Here is a 13,199-nt window from a genome sequence, read left to right on the forward strand (position 1 = left end):
AAGATAGGAGGATGAGGAAAAGTTTAAAATTTATTAGATATTGGTTAAGGGGTTATGATTAAAATGCTGATAAAAATATAGACAGTGAAGGCTGTGCTGACAAGGTCTCACATAAAAGCAAGGAAGTTATTGGAAGCTGTAGAAAAAGTCACCCTTGTTATGCTCTAGCAAGACTTGTCTGCATTATGCCAATGCCCTAGGACTTTGTGGAAGGCTAAACTTAAGAGTGATGACCACGCCTGTAATCCCAGCACTTTGGGAGGCTGAGGTGGGTGGATCATGAGGTCAAGAGATCGAGACCATCCTGGCCAACATGATGAAACCCCGTCTCTACTAAAAATACAAAAAAAATTAGCTGGGCGTGGTGGCACATACCTGTAGTCCCAGCTACTTGGGAGGCTGAGGCAGGAGAATTGCTTGAACCCAGGAGGGGGAAGTTGCAGTGAGCCCAGGTCGCGCCACTGCACTCCAGCCTGCTGCCTGGTGACGGAGTGAAACTATGTCTCAAAAAAAAGAGTGATGACCTAAGGCTATCTGGCAGAAGGTATGTCTTAGCAGCATAGACTTCAAGAAGTGGCATGACTGCTTTTAATAGCTTACGATCAGGTATGGCAGCAAGGGAATTACCTAAAGGTGGAATTTTTAATTAAAAAGGAAGCAGAGCATAAAAATTTGGAAAATTTGCAGCCTGACCATGTGATAGAGAAAGGAGGAGTATTTTCAGGAGAGAAATACAAGGGTCCTTGGAGCAATCACTTGCTAGGGAGATTGGCATGGCAAAGGGGAGCCAGGTGCTAATAGTCAAGACAACAGTGATAAGGCCCTGAAGGCATTTTAGAAATATTTAATGCTGCCTGTCCCATTACAGGCCCAGAGACCTGAGAAAATAGAATGGTTTCAGGGTACAGGCCAGGGTGCTGCTACGTGGTGTCACCTCAAGATGCTGCTTCTCATATCCTCACTGCTCTGCCTCTAGACACAACTCAATGGTCTACAGGTACTGTTCTGGCCACCACTTTGGAGGACACAAGCCATAGATATTGGAAGCTTCCACATAATGTTAAATTGGTAGGCTTCTAGAATGCAGGAGTAATGGAAGTTTGGCAGCTTTCACCTAGTATTTTAGAGAATGTATGAGAATGGCTGAGTGCCCAGGCAGAGATCTGGTGCAGGGTGGCACCATCACAGATTGCTTCTACTAGGGAAGTGCCTAGTGGAACTCTGAGAATAGGGCCTCAATGTAATAAAGGCCATATATGACAAGCCTATAGCTAGCATCACACTAAATGTCACCATTGGTAGGAAAGCTTTTCCTGTAAGATTAAAAAAAGGAGGATGCCTACTCTTGCTACTTCTATTTGGTATAGTACTGGAAGTCCTAGCCACAGCAATTTGGCAGTTAGGCAAGAAAAGTAGCAAAAAGGCAACTAAATTAAAAATGAAGAAGTAAAATTGTCTCTGTTTTCAGATGGCATGATCTTATGTAATTAAGCCTTGAACAACATGAGTTTGAACTGTGCAGGTCCACTTCATATGTGAGTTTTCTTCTGCCTGTCACCACTGAGATAGCAAGATCAACCTCTTCTTCTTCTTCTTCTAAACCTACTTGACATGAAGATACAAGAAAGAAGATCCTTAATATGATCCATACCCACTTAATGAATAGTAAATAAATATTGCCTTCCCTATGATTTCTTAATATTTTTTCTAACTTACTCTATTTTAGTAATATATAATAATATACAAAATATGTATTGCTCAACTGTTTATGTTATCAGTAAGGCTTTCAGTCAATAGTTCACTATAAGAGAAAGCCTATAGAATGAGAGAAAATATTTGCAAACTACACCTTTGATAAGAGGTTAATGACCAAAATGTATAAGGAACTCAAATAATTCAATAGCAAGACATCGAAAAGCTTTATTAAAAATGGACAAAGGACCTGAATAGATATTTCTGTCAAGAAGATACAAACAGGTACATGAAATATGTTAAACATTAAAAATGGCCAACAGGTACATGAAAAAATGTTAAACATTATTAGTTAACAAAACCACAATGAAAGATCACCTTATACCTGTTACAATGGTCATTATTAAAAAGACAAAAGATAAATATTGAGGAGGTTGTAAAGAAAAGGGAATCCTTGTACACTGTTGATGGGAATGTGAATTGGTATAGCTATTATGGAAAAGAGTATGGAGGTTCTAAAAAAAGTTTAAAATAGAATTGTCATATAATTCATTAATCCCACTTCTGGGTATATATCCCAAGGGTATGAAATCGGTATCTTTAAGAGGTATCTGCATTCCCAAGTTCACTGCAGCATTATTCACAATAGCTAAGATATGGAGTCAAGTTAAGTTTTCACTGATGGATGAATGCATAAAGAAAATGTGAGATACACACACTCACTGACATACAATGGAATATTATTCTGCCTTAAAAAGTAAGGGAATTCTGACAGATGCTACAACATGGAGGAACCAAAGGACATTATGCTAAGTGAAATAAGCCAGACCCAGAAACATAAATACTTACATGAGGAATCTAGAAAAGTTAAACTCATAGAAGCAGAAAGTAGAATGGTGGCTAGTAGGGCCTAGGACTGGGAGAAATAAGAAGATATTGGCCAAAAGATACCAAGTTTCAGTTGTATAAGATGAATAAGTTCTAGAGATCTTATGTAGAGTGTAGTGACTATAGTTAATGATCGCACATTGTATATTTGAAATTTGCAAAAGGAGTAGACATTAAATGCTCTCATTCTCTCCACAAAAAAACATGGTAACTACGTGAAGTGATAGATATCTTAATTAGCTTGATATGGGTAACTATTTCATAACATACATACATAATATATATCAAAATATCACATTGTATACTTTAAATATATACAATTAAATAATATATATATGCAATTTTTATTTGTCAATTATACTTCAAAACAACTGGAAAAAATAAATCAAGGCTATTGTGTCCTAATGCCAGAACTCAAATTAATAACAAGCGGGGCTTCAGTTGAATATTGTGTTTTAAAATGTTTCTTGTGATTCATCATGTGTTATAGCACAGACGAGTCTCAACCTACAAGACACTTGGCATATATCAGCTTTTGGGAAGTCTATTTTCTTAGTGGTTATATTTAGCAACTTTGAGAACCTAGTGATTTTAGTTTTGAGAATTTGCTTTTGTATAATTTGGGTAGTTTTTCTCCTAGTATTAGAAAAAAGAATATTTTATTTTGTCTTGACAAAATTACATAAACTCATAAACATGAAGTTTCTTATAAAAATTTAATGGGTGTTGGCACCATGATTGTTCATGAAAAATATAGGAAATATAGTATAGTAAACTGAAATGACATAGTACTCCCATTTTAATGTTCACAGAGACATAACTCCAATAATTTTTATTTTATGCTGTTCATAGATTTTACTTTTCCTTGGTGTAACTCCAGCATTCTAAGAAAAGCCACTTATGTTAAAGGTGACATTGCTTTCTCTTTTGGAACATGCACTTGGCAACGAATTCATTAGCCAGACAGGTGTTTATGTCACTGTCAAATTGAAATTGCTAATTTTTTTGATTCTTCCTATGGGAATAACACAAGCTATTAGATGTTAATAAGCAGCAACTAACTTTCTATGACCTTTTGTAAGTTTGGGGGTCTGAAAGAAACAGCAAATATTATTTCAAGAGTTGGTTGCTATTGTTGTGTTCTCTCTACAAACTTAAAATGTCATGAGACCACAGGTAGCCTGAGATGAGTATGCTTAGGATACTCGTTGAAAACACTTTATTAAAAGTTTAACTAATGCAAGAGGCACTTGGGAGCCTCTCATGGGAAGGAAGACATCAAATAACACTTGAAGGAGTTGATTGTTTTTATATAAGTATATATAAGTGTTGGGAAGAAAAAAAAGTAAGAGGACTAAATTAGCAAGAAAATTGGAGAAGTTTGTATACAGGTAAAAATGATATGGATGGAGGCTGAAATAAAGGAGGTGGAGGGATACGTTTAAGTACTGTCATTCGACAGAACTTGGCATTGCTAGGCTAGTTATGCAGGGAAAACAAAAACAAAATCAAAGACGTCTCCAGGGTAAAGACATTAGGGAACAAACTGGAAATACCAGCCACTATAGGGAAGATAAGAAAAGGAATAATTAGGGAGGAAGCTATGTCTCACTTTAAATGGCAGCAAAACATTGGAGCGGAAAACCTGAACAGCTGGAGCTGGCAAGAAGCTTAGTAATCATTCAGACTGCTCATCCTAGAGATGAGGAGACTGAAGCATATACATTTCAATGACTTGCCTAGTTAGTGACACTTCTGGGACCACTACCTATGTCTGTTGGGTTGTGTTTTATAGCAAGTTGCCTTGTCAATGCCTTGTAGATAATGAAACAGAAGGGATATACTAGTGTTGTCGGTACCCATAGAGCTAGAAGTAAGAATTACACTTACAGGGTGGAGACCCAAGGTTTGAGTATGAAGCATGATTCTGGAACTGCTCCTGTGCAACCAGGCATCTAACTAGGGCGACATAATGGAAAGAACATTCAGGAAAGAACACTTAGCCAAAAACTACAGCAGTATTGTGCAACTGCAGGATCTTAGATGTGTGGGAGTTCCTGGGGAGCTCAAGCCAGAGGGGGAGTGCACAGGTTCTGGGGCTAATATTGAGGGTGTTTCATGTAGTTTTAATATACCTAAAAATTTTAAAGTAATCCTCTGGGAAGCCCAAGTATGGCCAATATGGGCCATTCTTATGATTGGGCCAGAAGTTTCAGTTGCCTTTGTCATCCTGACTAGAAATTTAGAAATTCGCTTGATGAGCTTGGCAACTTCCACTGAACCCTCAGGTAATAGTAGCAAAGACTCTGGGGTCTTAGTTCTGTGAGCTTGGCAGAAGCCAAGCTTGGCTATTTTGACAGTTTAATGGCCTTTCAGGGAGAAGTAGGGATGATGACTGTCATTATAGTCAATGACTCCAAGGGTTGATCTTGACTCTTTAGGGACTATGTTGGATGATCTCTCTCTGTTCTGAGTTTCAGAGAATCTCTGATATGGTTTGGCTGTGTCTCCATGCAAATCTCATCTCAAATTGTAGTTCCCATAATTCCCTCATATTGTGGGAGAGAACCAGTGGAAGATAATTGAATCATGGGAGACAATTGAATCTTGGGGGAGGTTTCACCCATACTGTTCTTGTGGTAGTAAATAAGTCTCACAAGATCTGATGGTTTTGTAAGGTGAAACCCCTTTCACTTGGCTCTTATTCTTCTCTTATCTGCCACCATGTAAGATATGCCTCCCACCTTCTGCCATGATTATAAGGCCTCCCTAGCCATGTGGAGGTGTAAGTACATTAAACCTCTTTCTTTTGTAAATTGCCCAGTCTTGGGTATGTTGTTATCAGCAGTGGGAAAAGAGATTAAAACCATCTCCTTCAGCCTCATAGAAAACTTTCTCTGTGAGCTATGTCTGAGGGCAAACTTCCAGCTCTCTTTAGCAGTTCTCAAAAAGCTTTTCTGGGCTGAACCATCATGTCACCTGCCAGTCTTTTAAGTAGAGAAGGCATCTGAAACTGACTTATAAATGCATGGATTATTAACATGATAGGACTGGTTTTGGAGAGCTTGTTAAAGAAATAATTTCAGTGCAGTATGCCTAGTAGTAAAGTGCATTCAGACTTGACTTTGGCACCTGCTAGTTTTGTGATCTTGGGCACATTGTCTAGCCCTTTTGAATTTGAATTTCTTCATCTGTAAAAGGGATATAATAAAAATACTTTTCTCAGTAAGATTTGAGAATAATTAAATATGATCATGCATATGAGGTGCTTAACATTGTGGAGAAACTCACAGGGAAGAATTTATTCAATTAAATGTTATTATTTTTGTGACTTCTGGTAAGTAAAGGTCCTGGGCTATATTTGAAGAATCCCTCAAGATTTTCAGTCCTGGAGTGCTGTGCATCTTCAACCAGCAACCTGGTTAAAATGTCATGAAACCATAGGTGGCCTCAGATGAGGCACTCAAAATATATCAGAAAAAATGTTCCCAGGCCTAAAGGAAATCCACTGATTCCAGTCTTTGTGAATTCAGAAGGAAGGAAGAACAGAAAAGCAAGAGGTGAACTGAGCACCACTTCCAGGGAAATAGGATCCGTGAGTTGCTGTAAGGCTCTAAATGCTGGAATTAACTGGTTCCAAACATTGCATTACCGGGAATCCCAAGGATGAGATCATTGGTTCTGGACACTAATAGGAACAAAAGTATTTGGATATCTAGGGAGAGAGAGGTTTAGAAAATAGCCAAGCTTCAGCGGCCCAGAGGTAAGAGGAAGGGACTATGCCAAGTGTTTATAGGCAGTGAAACCAGTGGGCTTCAATAAAGGATAGGAAGAAGCAGCTTTGCTTACTGGGGAGACCCAGGGGCCAGGGTCCTGACATCATAAGAAATCACTGAAAACCAATTTCCAATATGGTCTGAGTAGTGTTTCTGGAGACGTGGACCAATGTGGGATAAAGGCTGGGGTATTATTCCAAACTGCCAGGCCTGGTTGGTTGAACTGGTGTAGCAGCACAGGGAAGACTGGCCTGTTCTAGGAGATTCTGAACACAGAAAGAATTCCTGCTGACCATGGAGGTATTAAGAATAACAGCAGTGTCATCAACAAAATACTAGCAAACTGAATTCAACAATACATTAAAAAGATCATTCATTATGACCAAGTGGGATTTATCCCAAGGATGCAAGGATGACTCAACATATACAAAGAAATCAATGTGATACATCATATCAACAGAATGAAGGACAAAAACCATATGATCATTTCAATTGATTCTGAAAAAGCATTTAATGAAATTCAACATTACTTCATAATATAAAACCCTCAAAGAACTGGGTATAGAAGGAACAAACCTCCACATAATAAAAGGTGTATAAAACAGACTCACAGCTACTACCACACAAAGTTGGGGAAAACTGAAATCCTTTCTCTAAAACCTGGAACAAGACAAGGATGCCCACTTTCACCATTGCTAATCAAAATAGTACTGGAAGTCCTTGCTAGAGCAACAAGACAAGAGAAAGATATAAAGGGCATCCAATTTGGAAAAGAAGAAATCAAATTATCCTGGCTTTCAGATGACATAATCTTATATTTGAAGAAACCTGTATACTCCACCAAAAAGCTATTAGAACTGATGAACACATTCAGGAAAGTTGCAGGATGCAAAATCAAAATGCAAAAATCAGTAGCATTTCTATATGCCAGCACTGAACACTCTGAAAAAATTTTTTTTAAATCTCTTTTACAATACCCACAAATAAAATTAAATGCCAAAGATTTAACTTAATCAAAGAAGTCAAAGATTTCTACAATGAAAACTATAAAACACTGAAGAAAGAAATTTAAGAGGATATAAAAAAATGGAAGCATATTTCATGTTCATGGTTTGGAAGAATCAATATTGTTAAAATGTCTATACTAACCAAAGTAATGTACAGAATCAATGCAATCCCTACTAAAATGCCAATGAAATTCTTCACAGAAATAGAAAAAACAATCCAAAAATTTATTTGGAACCATGAAAATATTTAGAATGACCAAAGTTATCCTGAGAAAAAAGAACAAACCTGGAGGAATCACATTATCTGACATCAAATTATACTATAGAGCAATAGTAACCAAAACAGCATGGTACTGGCATACAAAAAGACACATAGACCAATGAAGCAGAGTAGAGAACCCACAAACAAATCCATACATCTACAGTGAAGTCATTTTCAACAAGGATGACAAGGACATACATTGGAAAAAAGATAGTCTCTTCAATAAAGTGTGGTGGGAAAACTGGATATTCTTTTGCAGAAGAAAGTAGACCCCTATCTCTTGCCATATACAAAAATCAATTCAAAGTGGATTAAAGACATACATCTGAGACCTCAAACTATGAAACTCCTAAAAAAAAACTGAGGAAAATATCCAGGACTTTTGTCCTGGCAAAGATTTCTTGAGTAATACCACACAGGCACAGGCAGCCAAAGCAAATGTAGACAAATAGGATCATATCAAGTTAAAAAGCTTCTGCACATTAAAAAAAAATCAACAAAATGAAGAGATAACATACAGAATGGGAGACAATATTTGCAAACTACCCATCTGACAAGGGATTAATAACCAGACTATATAAGCGGCTCAAACAACTCTATAGCAAAAATAACAATAATCTGATTAAAAATTAGCAAAGTATCTGAATAGACAACTCTCAAAAGAAGAAATACAAATGACAAACAGACATAATGAAAAGGTGCTCAGTGTCGCCGATCATCAGAGAAATGAAAATCAAAACTACAAGGAGATATTATCTCACCTCAGCTAAAATGGCTTATATCCAGAAGACAGGCAATAAATGCTGGCGAGGATATGGAGAAAAGGGAACCTTTGTACATGATTGGAGGGAATGTAAATTAGTACAAGCACTATGGAGAACAGTTTGGAGGTTCCTCAAAAAACTAAAAATTGAGGTACCATATGATCCAGCAATCCCACTGCTAGGTATATGCCCCAAAGAAAGGAAATCAGTATATTGAAGAGATGTCTGCACTCCTGTGTTTACTGCAGCACTATTCGCAATAGCCAAGATTTGGAACCAACATAAGTGTTCATCAACAGATGAATGGATAAAGAAAATGTGGCACATATACACAATGAAGTACAATTCAGCCATAAAAAGAATGAGATCCTGTCATTTGATAAGTGAAATAAGCCAGACACAGAAAGACAAATTCCACATGTTCTCATTTATTTGTGGGAGCTAAAAATTAAAATGATTGAACTCATGGAGATGGGGGTAGAAAGATGGTTACCAGAGGCTGGGAAGGGAAGGGAGGGGTTGGTAAGGAGAAAGGGGGGATGGTTAGTGGGTATGGAAATAGAAAAAATGAATAAGCCCTAGTACTTCATAGCACAATAGGGTGACTATAATCAATAATAATTTAATTGTACATTTAAAATTAACTAAAATAATACAATTGGATTATTTTTATAACACAAAGGATAAATGCTTGAGAGAATAGATATCACATTTTCTATGATGTGATTATTATGCATTGCATGCCTATATTGAAGTATCTCATGTACCCCATAAATATATAGACCTATGTACCCACAAAATTAAAATATTTTTTAAAAAAGCAGTAACAACAATGATCAATAGTGTCTTCCCTTTGCCCAGAACTTTGCAAAATGCTTATTTTGAGGTTTAAAAAATGTAATTATTTTACTTAACCAGAGTTAGGTTTCCCCCCCAAAAGGAATTGAAGTGTACTAAATGCTTTTGCTAATGGCTTGAGGAGTGCAAGACTAGGCCTCAAGTATATTAGTTTTGAAAAGATAACATAGAACTGAGGTATTTTACATCAACAGACATAAATTTTGGGTGGTGGGAAAGATGAACAGTGAGCTATACTAGGGAGAGAGGACACCAATAAGGTCAAACACCATATTGTAGGAGCCTAATGCCTGCCTTGGTAAATATGGCCCAGAAAATATTAAACTGTGAAAGCTAATATTTAGCCTTAATTTTTTTTTCTGTGTTGTAATACCTATTCTTTTCTTTAAACTTTTAATGATGTTTGGTAATCACTCAGCGGCCTTGATGAATGTGACTGAGTGTATGTGCAAGTTGGTGGGGGGCATGATCTGAGTCATGTGGCTTGGGTTATTCGGTGACAAATCACCCCTTCAGCCAGCTTTCTGTACTATGTGGAGAATGAGTAGGGGAAAGAGAAAAGGAGCTCAGAATGGTTTGTCTCTTAGATGTTTCATTTCTTCAACAAGTTAAGGTAGAAAAAATACATATATATATTTTAAATGTTGAATATTTCTTTCAATAAAAATTTATTTTACAGAATTTTTTACAATAGCCAGTTTTCCTAGATACTTAATAATTGCTTCCTATTATAAAAGAGAAACTCAATTGAGGGAGACCTTCAGCAGTCACTGTCAACAGATGAGACAGGCTGACATCTGCGTCTTCTGTTAGGGATCTTAGAGCCCATTAACAGCTCTGCCCATAGACCACAATTACCCACATTCTATTATCATTTCTGTAGTCCAGAAATAAATTATTTTACATCTTTAATTCTCCAGAGATTGTTATACAAAGTGGTACCAAATCATTGTAAAATGGTTTCAGATCTTTTTATTTTATTGTATTTTATTTTTTTGCAGGGGTAGGGGAAGCTTGGCATTCTAATTAGTCATTTCTTTTTATCTTCCAACGTATATTGTCTTAACCTTCCTTGGGTTCCAAATACCACTTTCAAATGGCAACCTTTCCAAATCTCTGTGTGGTCAAACAAGGCCTTCCCCTCCTCCTCGTTTGCAGTCCGTTTGTGATCCACCCCTGTTTTCTGCTTAAAATGAGATTGTTAATGATGTTTACACCACTGCTGCTTTGAAAAATAGTGAGAGCTTCCGCATCTGCTCTTGCATCCTTATGAATATTTTTTTCCAGTTAAAAAAGCTTTTTATGCCAGTGGACAAATAAATTTACCTTAAAAATCTAAACTATATAAAGTTTTAATATATAATTTCCTTTTTCAATCTTCTTTCATTTGTAGCTATAACACATTTTTCTTTCACTGGCTACTTATACTTTTATTTCTTAAACATCAAATTCCAAATACAATACTTAAAGAACAATGTGCCCATAAATTATTAGCTTTTCTTTTCCTTAGAACTCTTTGTTCTAATTTTCTTTTCATTAAAATTCTATCTGACAATTTTCAGTGATGTCAGACTATTTGGCCTTTAATATGAATGATCTTTGAATATAAGAGACATTCAAAGCAACTCTGACTGATAAATTTGCTTCCTTAAAAATGTTTTTGGGGTGGAGCCAAGATGGCTAACCAGAAACAGCAATGTTCGGAGGCTCCCATTGAAAAAAAAACATAATAAGTGTGTGAATCCTTCACTGGCAACCAAGGTATCCAGGTTCTCTCCTCAGAGCTGACTAGGAGGCTGATATGACCCATGGAGAGAAGGAAGAACAATGTGGTGTGGCGGCCCACCTGAGAGCCACACAGGAAAGGGGAGCCTCATCCCTCCAGCCAAGGGAGGTGGTGAATGAGTGTGCTACCCAACCAAGGAAACCATGCTTTCTCCACAGAATGGTGCAATCCACAAATTGGAAGATCCCATTTGCGAACCCATGCCACCAGAGCCTAGGGTCCCAATCCTGGAATGTGCAGACTCTTAACAGCCTCTCAACTGGAATCTGCTTAAGCCTACCAAACTCCTGAGGAAAAGGGGCACCAGCACCACAGCTGCAGCTGCCTGCTGTCAAAGTTGTTTGAGCTCCTTGGGGGAGGAGCAGCAGCCAGCACTGGGACTGTCTAATAAGCTAAGCTCCCTGGGTACAGGGAGTGCAGCACCCATCTCTAAAGCCACAGGCTTTGCTTTCCCCCTGCTGGAACCAGGAAGGCTGGATGGCTTGGTCCCAAGCCTTGTTCTCCATGGCCCAACACACCAGCTGTGGCAGTCTGTAGCCAAGTTCCTCTTCAGGCCTGACCCTGACCCATCCTTTCTCACTGGGCAGAGCTTCCCTGTAGGAACTCCAATACCTCCAGCCACAGGCTTAGGGGCAGAACCTGGATCTCCCTGGGCTTGAGGCTCTTGGTGAGAAGTGGCCACAGTCTCTGTGGACCAGCAGACTTAGCCTTCTCTCCTGACAGTTCTGAGGAATCTGGGCAGCCCAGATGAGTGGGTTTCCCCCTGGTTGGGCACACCCCTTCCACCAGTGGATAAAGTGCTTCATTTAATGGGTCCTGTTCCCCATGCCACCCAACTGGGTGAGACCTCCAACAGGGCTTGTAGACACCCTATACAGAAGTGATCCTACTGGTATCAGTTTGGTGACTTTTGAGGTCAGAGGTCCCAGAAGAAGGAGCCCGCCTCCATTTTGGCTGTTCTCCAGCCTCTTTGAGTGACATCTCCAGGTAGAAGTGAATCAGATGAATAGGAGCTGAAGTGAACTAGAAAGCTGCAGCAGCCCTACAGAAGAGAGACCTGACCGTTTAAAGAAAAACAGACAAGCAGAAAGCAATAACAGCATCAAACAACAACAACAATTGAGCGTCATCAACAACAACAACAACAACAACAACAACAAAGCCCCCACAAAAATCCCATCCAAGGGTCAGCAGCCTCAAAGACTGAAACTAGAGAAACTCATGAAGATGAGAAAGAATTGACAAAAAATGCTGAAAACAAAAAAGGCCAGAGTGCCTCTTCTCCAAATGATCACAATGTCTCTCCATTAAGGGCACAGAACTGGACAGGGAATCAGATGGATGAATTGACAGAAGTAGGCTTCAGAAGATGAGTAATAAAAAACAATGCTAAGCTAAAGAAGTGTGTCCTAACCCAATGCAAAGAAGATACGAATCTTGACAAAAGGTTAGAGCAATTGCTAACTAGAATAACCAGTTTCGAGAGGAACATAAATGACCTGATGGAGCTGAAAAACACAGCATAAGAACTTCATGAAGCATACACAAGTATTAATAGCCGAATAGACCAAGCAGAAGAAAATATATCAGAGTTTGAAGACAACCTCACTGAAATAAGACATGTAGACAAGAATAGAGAAAAAAGAATGAAAAGCAACTAACAAAGCCTCTAGGAAGTATGGGACTTCATAAAAAGACTGAGCCTATGATTGATTGGAGTACCAGAAGATGGGGAGAATGGAAGCAAGCTGAAAACACACTTCGAGCTATTATCCAGGAGAATTTCCCCAACCTAGCAAGATGCAAATTCAAGAAATACAGAGAACACCATTAAGATACCCAATGAGAAGATCAACCCCAAGGCACATAAGCATCAGATTCTCCACAGGAAAAATGAAGAAAAACCTGTTACAGGCAGCCAGAGAGAAAGGCAAGTTCACCTACAAAGGGAAGCCCATCAGACTAAGAGTGGACTTCTCAACAGACACTCTAAAAGGCATAAGAGATTGTGGATTAATATTCAACATTCTTAGAGAAAAAAGTTTTCAACCTGTGAAATTCATATCCAACCAAACTAAAAATTTTATATCCAGCCAAACTAAGTTTCATAAGTGAAGGAGAAATAAAACCTGATAAGCAAATGCTGAGGGATTTCATTACCACCAG

The 13,199-nt window shown here is 38.2% G+C and overlaps 1 long non-coding RNA gene across 1 annotated transcript; it reads right to left on the minus strand.

Moving 5' to 3' along the window:
• Positions 1-1,623: 1,623 nt before the first annotated feature.
• Positions 1,624-12,778, minus strand: LOC116560616. Its single transcript, XR_004273056.1, has 3 exons — positions 12,643-12,778; positions 4,316-4,319; positions 1,624-1,634 (listed from the first exon to the last, which is right to left on the minus strand). It is a non-coding gene; the product is annotated as an uncharacterized LOC116560616 (long non-coding RNA).
• Between the last annotated feature and the right edge of the window lie 421 nt (positions 12,779-13,199).

Source organism: Sapajus apella, unplaced genomic scaffold (assembly GCF_009761245.1).
Source record: "Sapajus apella isolate SASKATOON/1434 unplaced genomic scaffold, GSC_monkey_1.0 scaffold1, whole genome shotgun sequence".
Lineage (NCBI taxonomy): Eukaryota > Metazoa > Chordata > Mammalia > Primates > Cebidae > Sapajus > Sapajus apella.